This window comes from Panthera onca, chromosome X (genome assembly GCF_046562875.1).
Source record: "Panthera onca isolate mPanOnc1 chromosome X, mPanOnc1 haplotype 2, whole genome shotgun sequence".
Taxonomy (NCBI): domain Eukaryota; kingdom Metazoa; phylum Chordata; class Mammalia; order Carnivora; family Felidae; genus Panthera; species Panthera onca.
Window position 1 is genome coordinate 116,027,427 of NC_138357.1, and position 17,776 is coordinate 116,045,202.

Consider the following 17,776-nt stretch of genomic DNA (forward strand, 5'->3'; position numbering starts at 1 on the left):
TTTAGAACCAAAGGGGGTTCCAGCTGGAAGGAACATCAGAAATCGATTCATTTCTCACTGTGGACTTCAATGGCGGGAGACTGAGAAACTGGACCGGGTGAAATTTTCACCTTTAAGAGGGCAAGGCAGATCCGCTTTTTCATTATCCCCAACGCCCAAATGTGTCTGTCTGTTGCTCTACTTCCACTGTTGCTCTTCATCTCGGTCTCCCCCTTTCCCTTTCCCTTTCCTTCTTGCCCCTGATCTCCCCTCAAGTCAGAGACAATCCCCCCAACACGCAGAATCCTCGATGCTTTCCCTGATCACATTTCACATACCAACTAAATGCCTTGATCTTAACACAAGGGGACATAGCATCAGGAGACTCCCTGGGAAAATCAAGCCTATCGGATTGCAAACCAAAGCCAAAATGAGCCACGAGAATCTCCAAACAAATTTACGATCACTTCTCCACCATTCGATAGGGCGGGGGGTTCATCAGATAACATCTTGCTGTGAAACCATCCAGTGCTCTCTGGACTAAGGTTTCACCCCAGAGGTTAAGTGCTTTAACTAGATATTAAGCTGCCATCAATCCCTTCCCTGCCCCCCAAGCACACATTCCCATCCCGGAAGGTCTGAAGATCCACCGCCGGATTCTCCTTGATCACAAAGGCTTTATTTCCTCCTGGCTTATACACGCACCGGGAGAAGGATCCCATAGTGACGTACCTTCTTACAGTTTGCGACTCTGCTAATTTCCTAAGTATAGAGATTTTCTGTCTTGTTATTCTAACATAGATTTCACTTAGACCCAGAGAAAAAAAAATAAGCCCCAAAATGTGGTTTGAACTTTTTCATTCTAGTGTAACCTTCATTTCCCCATGGTTTTAATTACAGCAGTAAAATAATATAAGAAACACTGGAAACGACAGAAGACATTTGTTAGACAGCAATTAATAAATGAGAGTATAACAGCAGTCATATTCAAAGGTTAGAAACCAATCCATAGCAACTGAAGTGTTGTTTGGGGGCAACTGGGTAGCTCAGTTGGTTGAACGTCTGACTCTTGATTTCAGTTCAGATCATGATCCCAGGGTTGTGGGGTCAAGCCCCCTGTTGGGCTCTGCACTGAGCATTGAGTCTGCTTAAGATCCTCTCTCTTTCTCCCTCTGTCCCTCTCCCCTGCTCTCTCTCTTTCTCTCAAAAAAAAAAAAAAAAAGAGAGAAAAGAAATGTTGTTTGAAAATAGCTTGTTTTAAATGAGAATTGGATAATCTATTTTTTTAATGTAAATGTTGCTCTTTTCTACCCTAGTGGCTCATGCAAAACTGGGAGGGCAGGATAAGGAGGGGTCTAACCCACGGGTTCCCAGACACAGAGCTTCAAAGATCTAATCTAGTCAGCAGGCCTCATCATAGCTGTGGTTGGATATGGTCTCAGCTCTCAAACAATCTTTAATGTGCAAAGATAAAACAGATACATACAAACCAAAGTAAATAAATATAGAGCTGAACAAGAAGAAAGGCATAAAATAAAAGGCTCAACAAAACCAAAAGCTGGTTCTTTGAAAAGGCTAATGAAAAGATAAACCTCTGGCAAGAATAATCAAGAAACAAAGAGAGAATACAAAAATAAATAATACTGGAAATGTTAAAGGATACAGCACCTAAAAGTTTCCCCCATTAAATACTAGTTCCAGCTACCCTAGTTGGGTATCAATTTTCTGAATTTTAAGGCCAGTTTCATTCATTCATTCATTCATTCATTCATCTCCCCATTCATTCAATATTTGTTGATGTGCCAGAGATACACAAAGAGCAAAACCCCCCAGACCATCCAAAGCCTACTTTGCCTGTTAATGGATATAAAATAAACAAGGCAAATCAAAATATTATGTACCAGGTAGCAGATGTACCTTAAAGAAAAGTAAAGCAGGCCAGGAAGTGGAAAGTGATGAAGAGGTAATTTTATAGACAGAGGTCAAAGAAGGCAGAGCCCTGAAGGGAATGAGAAAGCAAGCCATGAGAACATGGAGGGAAGAAAATTCCACCTAGACAGAACAACAAGTGCAAAGGTCCTGGGGCATATTAAGAAGGCCAGGGTGGCTAGAGCACAGTCAGGAAGTTGGAGGAATCTGAGCAGAAAGAATGACAAAATAAGGGCTAGTAATCCTTATCGTGGTTATCCCACAGGTTCCCAGCAATAATCACAGAGGATTCATGTGGAAGGGGAAAATACAAAGGGTTAAATTCTGCTCTGAAATGGACTTAGTGGAAAAGAGAGGAGAGGGGGGATCATTTTAATTTGGGCCTGTTACACAGGGGCTTCTTGGGCTTTACCAGGGAAACAAAAATTTGGACCAAAAGGATCAACCACTGTCACCATAATGTATCACGCAGGCCCTTGACCATCTGTGAGAGATTGTGAAATGGACAGTGTGTGGGGGCAGAATATTCTAGTTGGGATAATTAAGGAGTGAAGCCCTGGCGTCAGAATGCCTGAGTTCAGCTCTGTCTCTTTTATATATGTGTGTCCTCAGGAATGTCACCTACCCACTTTACCCCTCAGTTTCCCCGTTGTAAAGTAGGGATGAGGACACGGCTGCCTTGTAGGGTCGATGTGAGGACTGAGCGAAGTGACACCCGTAAAGGACCGGCACCGTCCAGGTGCATCGGCCTCCGGAGGTTGGCCACATAGGCCTGTTTTCTCCTCTCAAGTGAAGACAATAAGCTTAAATCACCTGTTTTCAACATTCTTTTTTTTTCTTTCTTTCTTTGACTACAGAACTCATTCTGAAAACAAAATCTTGTGCGGAACTCCAACACTGTCTACAAGTCAGATAAGAGGGGCGCTGTTCCGGTCGAAGGCAGAGAGCCCCAAAGCCCCACCCAAGCTTTGCACTCCCCTCAGCAAAGCCCCCTGAGCTCCTAGAGCGAGGTGAGGCAGAATCAGGAAAACACCGGCTAGATAGACATTCTGTGAGGCCCCCTCCAGTCCTAAAATCCCATAACTACCTTCATGTGTATAAGATGAGGGACAGAAACAAAACAAGATTTCTGGCTAAATAGTCTCTCTTGAATGATCCAGAATTTCCTCTCTCGGATATATAGCCAAGAGAAATACAAACACATGTTCTCCAAAAGTCACGTACAACAATGTTCGCAGAAGCACTGTTAGTAATAGCCCCAAACCAGGAAATACCCAAATGCCTATGTACAATAGACAGGATAAATAAATGTGTTGTAAATGTAAATAAATGTATTGTGGCCTATACTGCATTCCTTATTACAATGGAATTACATGTGACTTAATGAACCAGTCCCATACATCATGACAGGGGCGAATCTCCCAAGCATCTGTTGAGCAAAAGAGGCCAGATACAAAAAGGCACATCCTGTATGATTCCACTTATATCAAGCGTGGAAAACAAGCAAAGTTACTCTATGGTGTGAGAAGTCGGGACAGTGGTTGTCCTGGGGCTGGGCTACAGAGAGACAAGAAGGGCTTCTGCGGTGTTGGTGATGTTCTGTTTCTTGTTCTGTCTTCAGCTTGGAACGATTCATCATGCTGTACAACTGACTGTGCTACACCTCTTCACGCCCATGTTATACTTCAATTTAAAAATGTGTTGGAGGGGTGCCTGGGTGGCTCAGTCGGTTAAGTGTCCGACTTCGGCTCAGGTTATGATCTCACGGTTCATGGGTTCGAGCCCCGCATCGGGCTCTGTGCTGACAGCTCGGAGCCCGGAGCCTGCTTTGGATTCCGTGTCTCCCTCTCTCTCTCTGTTCCTCCCCCGCTCACACTCTGTCTGTCTCTCTGACTCTCTCAAAAATAAATAAAAGGTTAAACAATTTTTAAATAAAGAAATTAAATTACTAATTAATTACTTAATTGGCTCTTTACCCAATAATTGGATAGCCTGGATTTTAGCAGAAAAAGAAAACAAAAAACGGAAAGAAAAGAAAAAAAAACCCAAATGAACGAGAAACCACACAAGGTTTTTTTCTTAACCAGAAGTATTTCTGAAAGATCAGATGATCAGCTCTGTGATATGGGGGTGAAGCTGGCCTACAACATGGAAGGAAAAGCACATCATGTCGTTGATAAGGGCTAAGGTTCCAACTTAATTAGATTTTTTTTAATTAATAAAAAGCATGTGAAATACATTTATGGACTCTTGATGAGAGAGAACAAATTTGTGGATCTGAACACATTAATATAAATCACCATAGTGATTTTTATCTCTTACCACACCACACTCCCACCTTGGGCATTTGGGAACGGACTGTTTCTGCTTGAATTACCAGCATATAAAAGTGGACACACTCATCCACTGTAACAGACAAAGGAAACAAAGCCATGCAATTTCTGGACACGGCATGGAATTCGTTTACGCTTCTCACCTACCACATCCACTGCTGGTTTCTCCTGGAGAGCTATTTGCCAGGGTTAGAAAAAAAAAAAAAAAAAAGGTAAGGAATAAGCTCACCATGACACCCAAAACAATGAGGCTCTTCACCGTCCATTGTAGTTTGTAAAATACTTTAAAAGCCTGCCTGTTGCAGCTTGAGGGGTGCGCCTTTGGCAGGGTCAGCCTTATACAGGGTGGGCCCAGGAGAACAGGGAGTGTGTCTCAGGGCGGGGGCTCGCTGCTTCAGGGCACCACGGGAAGGAATTTCAGGAGAGGGATTTCCTGCCTATGGGACCAAAACCAGGGATCACACAAAGGTCTAGTTACCATCAGAGTTTGGCCTCACCAAGAATTCTTTTGTTCTTTTTAATTTGACAGAGAGAGAGAGGGGGGACCCTGGGAGGCTTAGTCAGTTAAGCGTCCAACTCTTGATTTCACCTCAGGTCAAGAACTCATGGTTGTGGGATCGAGCCCCACGTCAGGCTCTATGCTGATAACTCAGGGGTTCTCTCTCTCTCTCTCTCTCTCTCTCTCTCTCTCTCTCTCTGCCTCTCCCCTGCTCACATGTATGCACTCTCTCTCTCAAAATAAATAAACATTAAAAAAGAAAGAAAGAAAATTCAGGTTCTAAAAATATGTTCAGTTAGAATTGGTGGTATTATCATTTGGAAGAATGGTAACCTAAAATCTAACTCAAATCACTAGAAAAGGTGACATCACCCTTAATGACCCACACCCTCAAGAAAAAGTCCTTAAGTAAGTAGTAGGAGCCCCAAACACCCAACTCTTATAATAGCGTGACCTTATTTAAGTTCATGTGTTGAGTCTGAAATGAAACCAGAGGGGAAACCGTATGTTTGACACTGAAAGGAAAGAGCAAGCGTTTGGGGGAAACTAGATGTGTCCCCTTGTTGTAAATAAAAGTACTTTTCTGTGTCTTCTGTCACAATTTAAAAGAAGGAAAAGGCAGCTTCAAAGGACCAGGTTGGTTCATTAGGAGCATCGAGGGAAGTAGGGGACAAGAGGAGCCAGGAATCAAACAATGGAGAAGAGAGCACTGGATTAGGAGTGTGGCTGGAGCCCCAGGGCTGTCCCTCCATCTCACCATGCCTGAGGACGAGGGTTTCTCAAGTCCCACCCCGGGACTAGACGCTGAGCCCAGAGGGTGCTGGCCACTGCACATTAACGGCTGGTTTGAGGACACATCCAGCGCTTACACGGGACTGCGAATCTGACTTCTTCAACAGAAGCCTATGAAAGGAACCTACTAAGAGAGTGCCCAGTTTCTCACATCGTGACATCAAACACATCACTCATCTTCCGTCGCCTCCAAAGGTATAGTCAATAGCATAAAAGTTGGATGGGAACATTGCCCAGGACAGGAAGGTCTAGGTTTTCAGACTGCATCAACCCCCCGCTGACCAGAGATGATCATAAAAAATGAGACGTTAGGACTCTTGACAGTGGATAACAGATCTCCTGGCAATGGCTTCTTCCCCAGAGATGCCAAGGAACTTTCTGTTCCTCCTATCCATTTTCTTGTTGACAAGATTACAATGAGATTATTTTCAGACTTTTTTCTTTCCACTAAGAGGTAGGTGCTTGACTACCCCAGCCCTGGCCAACTCCTTGTACTGAAAACCTGCTCAAGACACAGACCTGGGTTTTCCATTGACTGATGAGCCCTGGAGTAAACATCATTGTTCGGTGTTTAGTTATATGCCAATCCTACCTGGGACGTTGCTTTGTGTCAGTGTCCTGGGCACTGAAATCCTAACGCCCTAATATTAAGACATTCCTTAAAATACCTGAAGACAACAAATTGGGTTTCTCCAGACTTCCCCCATCTGTTTTCCAACCACTTCCATATGGTATCTCTATCTCCCCCTTCCCAGCCTCGCCCGCCTGCCCACCCCACCGCCGTTCTCTCACCAGTCAATAAAGTGAAGATGATGTCCGCCAGGACAGGAGGGCAACCTGCAAAATGGACGGGCAGAAGGCTGCTTCCCTTGGGGCCTGGAGGGTACCACTGGCTAAGCACCCAGCCAGATTTGAACTCCACCAGGAAACATATAGGGAACAGCTTTGGCACGTGGGATGTTACCCGCGATAAATCAGCAGCACCCACTGAAGAACTTGATGCTTTAAAAAGCAGATGAGGCTAAAACAAACAAAACAAAATGAAACAAAGGGACAAATGAATATTGCTGCACATAAACATACGAAAAGGTGGAAAACAAAAGCACACACAAAAATGGTGTATTTCCAGAAAAAGCGAATGCTCTCCTATATCCTAGGTTCCACTGTGTAGTGAGTACTTTTCTTTTTCCTTTTTCCTGGAAGAACAGATTCTTCTGAGACGCATGCAACCCTATTCTTGCCCCTTCATATACTACTCCAGCAATCTGAGAAATTAGCCGAAGGGAATCTCATTTTTTTCTTCCACTCCACAAATACCATCACAAGTATTAACAATGAACAACTTCACCCCCATCAGAGCCCCACGCTGACAAGGGCACAAAGAGCCCCTTCCTTTCATGCTGTCTGCTGCTGTCTTGACCACATATGACACACAGAAAAGAAATTTCAATGGAGGCCTCCAAAGTGCTACTTTAATTCCTTCCATATTTTTTGCTTTGGGGCATTTCCGAGGACTTTTATGAGTGGAGCGGTCAACCGCATCATTTACTCACTCTGCAGTATCATTGCACTGTCGCCAAATGCACCCCAAAGCTCCTGAGTCTGAGTCCTGGTCAACCTCTGCACCCCAGACACCTTTTTGTAACCACTCAAGCCACCTGACCTTGAAACATGGATCGCAGCTATCCCAGCACCCTCGTGAGTACACATGTGTGCATCAGTGACTAGCTGGCCACGGAGCATGCCCTCACAACTGGGTGGCAACGTCCCATCTTCTGTTCTACATCTGTCTTCCCTGGAATTGAAGGCATTTTGCAAACATAACACCAGTGTCCAAATATTGCCAGCCAGAGCATCAGAGACTATGGCTGCCTTGCTTTGGCAGGCTGGTATTGCCACACAGGTGGCTCTCCCCACCAACTCACACCCTCCTACTCTTCTGTGTCCACAGATTCACTGCCACCATGACATGGCTGCCTCTGGTCTAAAAGGAGACCCTAATACATGAGAGAACTTGGGGTATTTTGCACTAGTATTTTCCTGAAATTGCTCTTAAAGTAAGGGAGGACAATGGTGGGACAAAGAGAGGACAGATCCTTTTAGCTGAGCACTGCGGTGGGACATTTTCCAGTGGACCATGAGACTTGGATATTCCAAGTTGCTCCTTGCACCTGGCTGTTGGAGCAACCTGAGAAATCCAGAACAAACACGTCTCCCATCATCTTCATTTTCCTTGTATTACCTGAACTCAAGGGTGCTTCAGAGACTGGAGTCGTTCTCCATCCCTGAACTCCGAGGGGAGGGATGTGCAGGTGGGGACTCATTTCAGGGTACTGGTCAATCCAGGACAGATTTGGTAGTTATGGCTTCTGATAGTCATGCACGGACTCTGATACTCTAGGTTGCAGTGGTCTCCTGGGGTCCCTGGCTTTTCATATTTTTGGCTCTTGGTTTCTGCAGAGTTAGTGTAATTCCAAATGAAGAAGAGTGAGGGCTCTTGGGGATCCAGGAGGTGGCCCAGCGACCATGTGAATCTTGAGTCAAAAAGCTGCTCTTTCACAAGATTTACACGGTCGCTGGGCCACCTCCTGCATCCCCAAGAGCCCTCACTCTTCTTCATTTGGAATTACACTAACCCTGCAGAAACCAAGAGCCAAAAATATGAAAAGCCAGGGACCCCAAAAGACCACTGCAACCCTAGAATATCGGTTTCAGTAATGGCATTTATGTGGCATCTGAGGGTATGAGGTGCTACATCCGAGAAACATGAATATCATCACCATCATCACCACCATCGTCATCTATGGCAATGTTTCCAAGTTATATTATTTAATTCCCTCCCCTGATCAATAGAGTATAGGAACAGAACCTAACCATTTTTCCTAAGAAAACCACATGGACGGTGCCTGACAGGGTGGGGACAGCTGTTTGCTCTGTGACGGCAAATGCATGGGCTCTGTGACGACAACTCTATAGGTGCATCTCTCGATGTCCTTTTTGCCTTTTTCTTTTACTACCATCTATGTTCTCGAGAGTTCCCAGATCCCCCTTCCCCGACCACTCCCCGCCCCCCCACAATACATAGAGACCGCAAAATAAAGTCCAGATGGGTGAAATGATGTTGTGAACTAGCTGGCAACACCAACTCTCCAGACCTGGACTTAAGTCTTAGCTTGCCCGTGTACAAGCTGTGCAACCTTGGATGGGTAACTTACTTATAGGAAGTCTTGGAGCTTTGGTTTCCTTACCGGTAAAACAGGGATAAAAGCAGTCCTCCATGGATCAGACTGCTGTGGGAATGGAATGCCACAATGTGTGTAAAGTGCCTGGAACAGGGCCAGGCACATCCTAAGTCTTCAATACATGTTCGTACACGCCCGTCTTATTCCTGAAGTTAGGCGGCACATCAATTAAATTTCACTGTCTGTGATGGGCAAGACAGCACAGTGGTTAAAAGCCCACAGGCTCTAGGGCCAGACTCCCTGGGTGAGAATCCTGGGGCTGCGTCTCACTGGTTGTGTGTCCCTGGGCAAGCTGCTTAACCTCTCTTGGGGACGAAGGTGTTCCTGCAAAATATGAGGGGACAGTAACTCCTAGCGCTCAGGGCTTCAGTGACTGAAGATCCATCTACAAAATATTTCTAAAAGTACCTGCAGCTTGTAAGCCTTTAACAGATGCTGGCCAACCTTATTGCCATTATACACTCTGATTTTGTGGATGATTATTAAAGTAGCCACAGATTCTTCCTCTCCCGGCAGATTGCGACACGGCACAGCAGATTTCCCATCAACCGGTAGAGTTGATTTCCCCACTCCTTGAACTGGAGCTGGTCGTGTAACTTGCTTTGACCAACGGACCGTCAGGAAGCATAATACAGCAGAGGCTTGGGAAAGTGCTTGGGAACTGGGGCTCGCCCCCTGTTGCTGCCCTGGGGAGCCCTCTGTCTTGTGAACGAGCCCAAGCTAGCCTGCTAGAGGATAAGAGGTCACACGGAAGAGAACTAAGGCACTCTAGCCAACAGCTGTGCTCTAACAGCTTGCTAACAGCCAGACTCGTCCCAGCCACCGACTAACCTGCCTGCTGGCCACAGATGTATACGCAAGCCCAACACAGGTTAGCTGAACCGGCCCAGAGCTGAAAAACTACACAGACAACCCACAGAACTGTGAGCCAAATGAATGGTTGTTGTTTTAAGCCGTTAAGTTTTGGGGTGGTTTGTTACACAGCACAAGCTACCTAAACCAGGCCTTCTAGAGTCTAAAGTACAGTTCCGTGTACCATTCTAATTCCTGAATGCTTATCTGCCAGATTTCTGTGGCCAGCCCAAGAAATGAATGTTATAAGGCATTTTAAAATACACACACACACACACACACACACACACACACACACGAAGCCCTGTGCCTTGGCTAACTAGTTTTTCTAAAGAGAGCAAAACCCCCTCAAGACATTTCTATTAAAAACAGCTTAAGAGGAAAAGCTTCTTTGTATAATTATAGACACACAGATGGGATCTAGAAGCCGGAACATAACAAGCCAAAAGCTCTGTGGGTGGAAGGGACATTAAGACATAGGGCAGGCTCTCAACAACTACAAGCTTCTACTCATGCAACTCGGGACTGATGAGGCCAAGGGGCTAGAAGTGGCTCAAGGCCAACTCCTCTGAAAACTTTTCCTCAGCTCTTCTCACTGACATCAACCTCTTCTTGTTGACTTGCCACACCTGGAGTATGCATTTAGGCTTTAGACCACGTCTATCCCACATGGCCCTAGAGGACGTACATCATGTGCACCGGCGTCTTGTCGACCGAACAAAACGCTAAATTCTTTGAAACGAGAAACCCGTCTCAATCCCTTACAACACCCAGCAAAGTTCCCGGCACAAATTAGGCATTCAAGAAAATCTGATCAGATTGCATAAAACTAAGCCATGCATGTTTAGAAATGCAGTGGTCATTATCTAAATCAAATGTGCCAAATTAGAAATGAATACATATTTTGTACCCATGGAGAGGCAGCGCAAGCCAGAGGGTCCAAGAACACAGAATAATGCCACACTGCCTGGGTTTGAACCATGAGCCTTCAGATTACTAACGGTACCTCAGTTTCCTCCGTGGTAATAAAAGAAGCTATCTCATGAGGTTGTTAGGAGGACGAACTGAGGTAATACATGTAAGGCACTGTATCTAGAGCACGGAATACGGTTTGGCAATAAAAAGGAACAGACTTCAGAAACATTATCCTCAGTGAAAGAAACATTACCCCCATATTTCACAAAAGATAAAATCCCCAGGAAAGGCAGATTCAGAGAGACACAGAAAGGAGGTTGGTGGCTGCCTGGGCGGGGGTGGGACTGGGGATTGACTGGGCACAAGAGGTAACAGAAATGTTCTGCCATCAGAAGGTGATAATGGCAGCACTATTCTGTAAACTTACCCCAAATCACTGAATGGCACACTCAAAACAGGTGAACTGTATGGTATGTAAATTACACCTCGATAAAGCTGCTTTAAGAAAGTGTGAAGGGCTGGGGCACCTGGCTGGCTCAGTCAGAAAGCAGAGCATGTGACTCCTGATCTCAGGGTTGTGCGTTCAAGCCCCACGTTGGGTGTAGAGTCTACCTTTAAACAAAAAGTGTAAAGGGCTTAGAGAAGAATGCCTGGCCCAGAACAAGCACTACATAAGTGGTGTGTCAAATAAATAAGCATTGTTTTCAGGAAAACCTGGGCACGGCTGAGTCCCCAAGGACGCTGAGTCCACCCTAGTCTTTCTAACCCCTTGTTCACCCCACCACTCATCGCAGGGATCTAAACCCGGGATCCTCTTCCCATGAGTCCAGGATGCTGCTAAGCCAGCCATATGTGTCTCCTTGGCTGCTATCGTCCCTGCAACTGCCAAAACGCTACACAGTTTATTAAATGCCTCTTGTTTATGTAGTTCCTGATGCCAAGCTGTATTTTATTATATTGAGCCAACTGCTCTTATGCAAGGTTTTTTTTGGGGGGGCGGTGAGGGGAGGTGTTGGGAGGAGGGAACGATCACACTATTGAGGGAGGGAGATTCCTTAAAACTGGGACTCCAAAGAGCAGCTGCTGATTACTCACAGAAGCCCAAACATCCCTGCCCTTGACAAATGTCATGCCACAGGGTAACTTTAACTCTGCTCAAAGTCTGGACAACAATACCCGCTTGGGTAGAGAGAAGGGAGGAGCTGGTGAGGCAGAAGAGAGTTCGAGAAAACGGAAAGGGAAATGGATTTACAAACAGGCTCTGCCACATGTGCAGGAACAGGGAGGCTTTAATTTCGAATAAGTCCTGAAACAGACAAGAGTCCCAAGCATACCATTCTTGCCAACTTGTGGCTTTCCCATCTTGCCCCAAACCATCCACATGGAGTTCTCACTTCTCCCTGTTTTATCTCTGGGCGTTCATTAGGAACTGGCCCATTCACTCTGTTCCCTTCAGGTCACACGCTCAGTTGCTCACCATTTCCCACATCAATGCCGTTGGAGACTATCTTCCCAGCCATTTAAGTGCGTCCATCCAAATTTTTCGAGAGGGAAAGAAATATGACTCCATCGCCCCACAGCCTCCTCAGACTTGGCAAAATGGATACCTGGAGGCATGCCCAGACCTAGTAAGATCAACCCACTTCCCCCACTCAATGTCAATGTGCATGCAATCACTCAAAGATTATTTATGAAGCACCCACACGTGACAAGACCTGGGTTCCAGCCCTAGAAGTGCTTCTCAAACTTGAGCATGCCTTGGGATCACCTGGAGAACTGGCAGAACACAAATCCCTGGGCCCTACCCCCAGAGCTACTAAAATTCAGTAGGGTTGAGGGTGAGGCCTGGGTTCAGCATTCCTAATAAGCTCCCAAGCGATGCTAATGCTGCCGGTTCATGGACCACACTTAGGGAGTGGCACTGGTCTAGAGGCCACAAAGGTGGTTAGCAGTGGAACTCGCCTCAGGTAGCTAATAATCCCTTACTGAACAGAAGGCACAGGTACACACACGAACATGCACTAAACAAAATTGTAACCCCACGTAAAACATGGTAAGTCTTAGCCTCTTTTCAGGCAGCCGGCAAGATGGCGGACGTTCAGACTCAGTGTGCCTACCAAAAGCAGCCAACCACCTTTCAAAATAAGAAGAGGGTTCTGCTTGGAGAAACCAGCAAGGAGAAGCTCCTGCGATAGTACAAGAATATTGGTCTGGGCTTCAAGCCACCTCAGGAGGCGGCTGAGGGCACCTACACTAACGAGAAATGCCCCTTTACTGGTAATGTCTCCATCCAAGGGCGGACTCTGTCTGGTGCAGTGGCAAAGATGAAGGTGCAAAGGACCACTCATCCACCGAGACTACTTCTGCTACATCCGAAAGCACAACCGCTTTGAGAAACGCCACAGGATCATGTCTGTGCATCTGTCCCCCTGCTTTGGGGACGTCCAGATTGGCGACATCGTCACAGTGGGCGAGGACCGGCCCTTGAGCAAGACTGTACATTTCATCGTGCTCAAAATCACAAAGGCCGCTGGCACCAAGAAGCAATTCCAGAAGTTCTGAGACTAGACGTCTGCCCACACCCCCAAAGAAAAGAATTTTCCCAATCAAAAAATACAGACAAACACGGAAGGTCTTAGCCTTAGGCAAGACCCAGACAGCAGGCGAGGGAAAATAAGGGGAAAGGTTGGACCAAAGTGGTATCCGTGTGTACACACGTGTATGAACATTGACCTATGAATGCACATATCTCCATCTAGGAGCTCTTCGTGGACAAAGACCTCACCTTACTCTTTCTGCTTTTAACACCTACTACAATGCCTGGTGCACAGTAAATGCTCAGTGGAATGTTTATGGAATGAATGAGTGAACAAAGAAACACAAATGTAGGCATTCATCCATGAAATTGCATGGAACGAAGTTTCATGTCTGGCAGCACATTTGTCTACCTTATCAAAAACCAATGGTCCCAGGAAATAATCATTTTTGTACTTAAGATTTTGATTTCAGGCTATTAATGTGATTTTGTCTAAAATACATAACTTACAAAAATGTACTAAAACTTGGTTAAGCTTTTAAAAATCAATGAATCAGCAAGCACTGCACGAGCACAAGGACTGTGCCTAGAATATTCTGTGCTGGATATCCCAGTGAGCATGACATATGTGGTTCCTGACCTCCTAAAGCTGGAAGTCTGAAGTTCTTCTGTGATGGTATTCTTCACACTTGAGTCCAAAGCCTCCAGGGGAGCTTTCCCCAAGATCTATCTCTAGTCAAAATGCCATAGTCCCTGGCTCTGAACCCTGGTTTGCTGGCTATGGGTCTTCAGGTAAATTACTTAACCTCTCTGTGCTTCCTCTTCATCTCTGAACTGCAGATAATAGTAGAACCCCCATCAAAGGACTAGAGTGAAGGCCAAGGTCGTTGATGTCATGCACTTAGAACAGTGCCTGGCAAATAGAACGTGGCTGTTAAGTGAGCACTCATTTTTATTACCATTATCATCATTATTACTATCTTCATCATCATCGCCATCATCAACAGCTGAGCCCCTCAGGAGTGCAAGACCCTATCAGCTTATAAAGTGTTAACCTGAGAAGTGACGAGATAAAGAAAACTGGACTTCTGAATCCTCAAAAAGCCCAGCCCAGTCTTACAGCTTTCTTGCTCCACCCCTATTTTTCCTGTCCTCCAATCAGCTTTCATAACAGCTTCTTGAAACATCCAACCCGGTTACAAATCAGGGCCATTGCCAGGATGGCTCAAGTCCAGGACCAAGCTGGCAGGATCAAGGAAAGACAGGCCCCTCTCATTCAGCCACACACAGTCTACTTGTCACCCTTTTGGAAACCAGTGACTCAGATGTAACTCTCCTGCAAGGTGGCAGCTGGTGGGCTTTGGCAAAGCACACAAAGGAAGCACATTCTCTCTCCTAGCGACCCAGGGCACCAAGGAGAAGGTCTTAACACAGTTCTCATTCATGGTTTAGCCTAATTAAAATGGCATTACCAGTTTCAATGGCGGGCTTCTTCTGCCAGCTGCAACTGGTTCCCTTCTCCGAAGCTTTTGCTTCTTGTTTTCAGTTTATTGATCCCCAACATGGATTTGAGGATGCCTGGATTAAACGATAGCAGCTCCATTCTCTTTCCCCTCTCCCCTTCCCTGAGACAATTGTTTGCCGTCTTGGTTTATCTAAATTGGCTCAGAGGCCTCGCAACGGGCACAACTTTGTAAACCAGTCACCCAAACTCTTCTGGCTTAACAAATGGACTTCATTCTATAATTTAGCTTAAGACTTTCCAGGGGCCAGAAACCAAAACCCCCTTGGCCTGCCCACCTCAAAAAGGCATAGCGTCCATTCTGGTACCTGGCAGGTGGAGGTGACAGGCAACAAAATGGATTCCGCGTCCCCTCTGCAAATTCTGAATTTCTTCCTCTCATGAGGGGGTTACTTGTCTGCAAAGATCTCCAGGAAATCCAGTGAAGAACTGAGTTTTTCCTGCCTTGGCTACAAACTGAGGGCCCCCTTGCAGTTCATGGCACGTCTCTCTTTAGAAGCAATGTGATGGCATTTAGGGAGGGGCTCAACCGCCACATCCAGCAAAAGCAGTTAAACTCCAACTTGGGATTTACAGGAACAGAGCAATAGGGTTGATACCATTTGGGATGGGAAACCAAGAGATGACAAAAGATTAAATGACACCATCCAACCAGGTCTGTCGGTGGGCAAGTCATTTGGCTTCTCTAAGCCTCAGTTGCCAAGTGCAACTGAGTGTGGTTGTGGCGGTGAGCTATGGAATATGCAAGGATTGTGATGGTGATGTAATGAGGAAGAAGAGGAGAACAAAGAGGATTAGGACAAGGAGGAGGATCACTCTTGGGTCTTGGGAGGTAGCCAGTGGGAGCTACTGAGCTGGCTGTTAGTCCAGATCAATAGCTAAATTCCTTTTTTTTTTTTTTTTTTTAACTCCACAATTCCCAGCCCTTTTTTGGATGAGAAACTACATTTGATCCCTCCAAACCCTTAGTATTCCAGCTCCCAGTTTTTGGGGAAGCTAGCCCCTGACAAGGGTAGTAGGTAGGGAAATCAAAGAGGGGACTCCATTATTGCTTTTCACGGCTGCCCATGATTCCCTCTCTTCTGGGACCATCTGTGATGGCCAAATTAGACCCATGAGTAGAAGGAAATCCACCTATTCTCCAGTCCCTCATCCTCAAGCATGGAGTTCAACCTAGTAAGGGTAGAAACCAACAAGGACTCTAATTGAGCATAAAATTAAGCCCTTTCATTGCAACTTGGCAGATGACCACTAAAGGTATTCCAGGCATAAAAGGAACCTCAGCCCTTCAGATTCTTCTCTTGGATGAACATTCGGTGGAAAGAGAACATGAAATCGCCACGAGGCCCTTGTGATAGAGCCCACAGGTGCCTTATGCCACTCCCCGGTGCTCTCACAAAGTTTTTTCTTCCCCACATGTTTTCAGACCCTTTGATGCTCATAATAATTCTAAGCAGGGGACTTACTGAATTCATTTAACAGATGAGGAAGCTGAAGTGGACAGAAGCAATATGGCACTCCCAAGATCACACAGCTGCCACTAGAACAGTACAAACTAGCACCTCAGCCTCATTACACCAAACTTGTGCTCTTTTTTCCCCCACCAACCTTCAAGCCCTCATTCAGCTGCTTAACTGAGCTTGTAAACTCCTTGCCAGCAGAGTGAGGGGATGGATTGCTTGTTACTAGAATAGGGAGGGAGTCAGTCGTCCTGAGTCTAGGTATTGGGGCACCTCAGAGCTAACCTACATTAATGCCCATCTAGAATGGGATTGGCAGTGGCTCGGGACGATGATAAGATGGTGTCCGTGAAGAGTGTTCAACTTGCCTCCCATCCAGATCTTCTGTGGCTCTTCCTGTCCTGAGTTTAGTCCTTTATCCCACCACCCAGCAGCTTCTCTTACTTGGCTCTCCAATGGAGAAGGCATAGATAACCCAGCCCAAATGAGCTCCAATGACATCAACTGGCCTATAAATCAACAGGGCCCCAAAGACTCAGACTTGGGCTTCTACACACAGTGTGCCCACTCTACTTCCTCTTAAACTAGGGAAGGGAGGCAACAACTTAAGGGCTCATATCAGTCCATAATATAAAACATCTGGGGCCAGAACAACGCCATACCAACAGACATGCACTCCATGGAGCATGTTCATACATATACCATGGGGTGGATACATCAGGGTGGCTTTAATGAAAAGCCTCCTGGGGCGCCTGGGTGGCTCCATCGGTTGGGCGTCCGACTTCAGCTCAGGTCATGATCTCACTGTCCATGGGTTCCAGCCCCGCATAGGGCTCTGTGCTGACAGCTCGGAGCCTGGAGCCTGCTTCAGATTCTGTGTCTCTGTCTCTCTCTGCCCCTCCCCCGCCCAAGCTGTCTCTGTCTCTCTCAAAAATAAATAAATATTTTTTAAAAAAGAAAAGAAAAGCCTCCTGCCACCATTCTCTTTAAATCACTGCTCCGCTCCTTGCATGGCTTTGTCCCTGGACTACAAACCACCTGAATCAGTCTCCCCAGGACCACTGTAGGATTTCAGCATCAGGCTTTCCCTCCTTTAGACTAATACACACCAGTATAGCTCCAGTGAATTAGAGACCCCAGAGTGAGCAGTGGCCTCCAGGGTTGAGTACATGCAGCATAGGATTACTGCCTTGAGCAGAGGTTCCTAACTTTTGCCATGCCATGGCCCCTTTGGTCGACTGGTGAAGCCTATGGGTCCTTCTCAGAATTCATAATGTATAAATTACAACATATATGATTGTAAAGCAAATAAATTGTGTCGAAATGCAGTTATCCAAATACTAACCAGAAAATTGGGTCACAGAATATTACGTGTGTTTATCAACACACGAAATAACAAGGTCTAGTGGTGAGCCTACTACTCCACCAGGATTTTTATGTAATGGGCATATTTTGAGATATCTCCAGAAACTGTAATATGATACAGAAATGCCTTTGATTTCTATCAGTGAGCAAGTCACAGGGACAGGTAGCACTACTGTGGTCTGTGTCTTTTTGGAATTGAAGGAAATATCAAGTTTCAGTTTACGGTTAGTGAAACTAAAGATGCCATTTTTTTCCCGGACTTAAGGAATTCTATCCACAGACCATTTTGGTGGAAGGGAGGTTTCCAGGTTAGGTTCAATCCTTGTCCCAAAGAGGGCCTACCTGGATGGAT

The 17,776-nt window shown here is 45.8% G+C and overlaps 1 protein-coding gene and 1 pseudogene across 2 annotated transcripts in view; one reads left to right on the top strand and one right to left on the bottom strand.

Annotated features, from left to right (window-relative positions):
* NHS (NHS actin remodeling regulator) overlaps window positions 1-17,776 on the bottom strand; it is a 338,916-nt gene that overhangs the window by 244,326 nt on the left and 76,814 nt on the right. The window lies entirely within an intron of this gene.
* LOC145713617 (small ribosomal subunit protein uS17 pseudogene) lies at window positions 12,629-13,103 on the top strand (annotated as a pseudogene).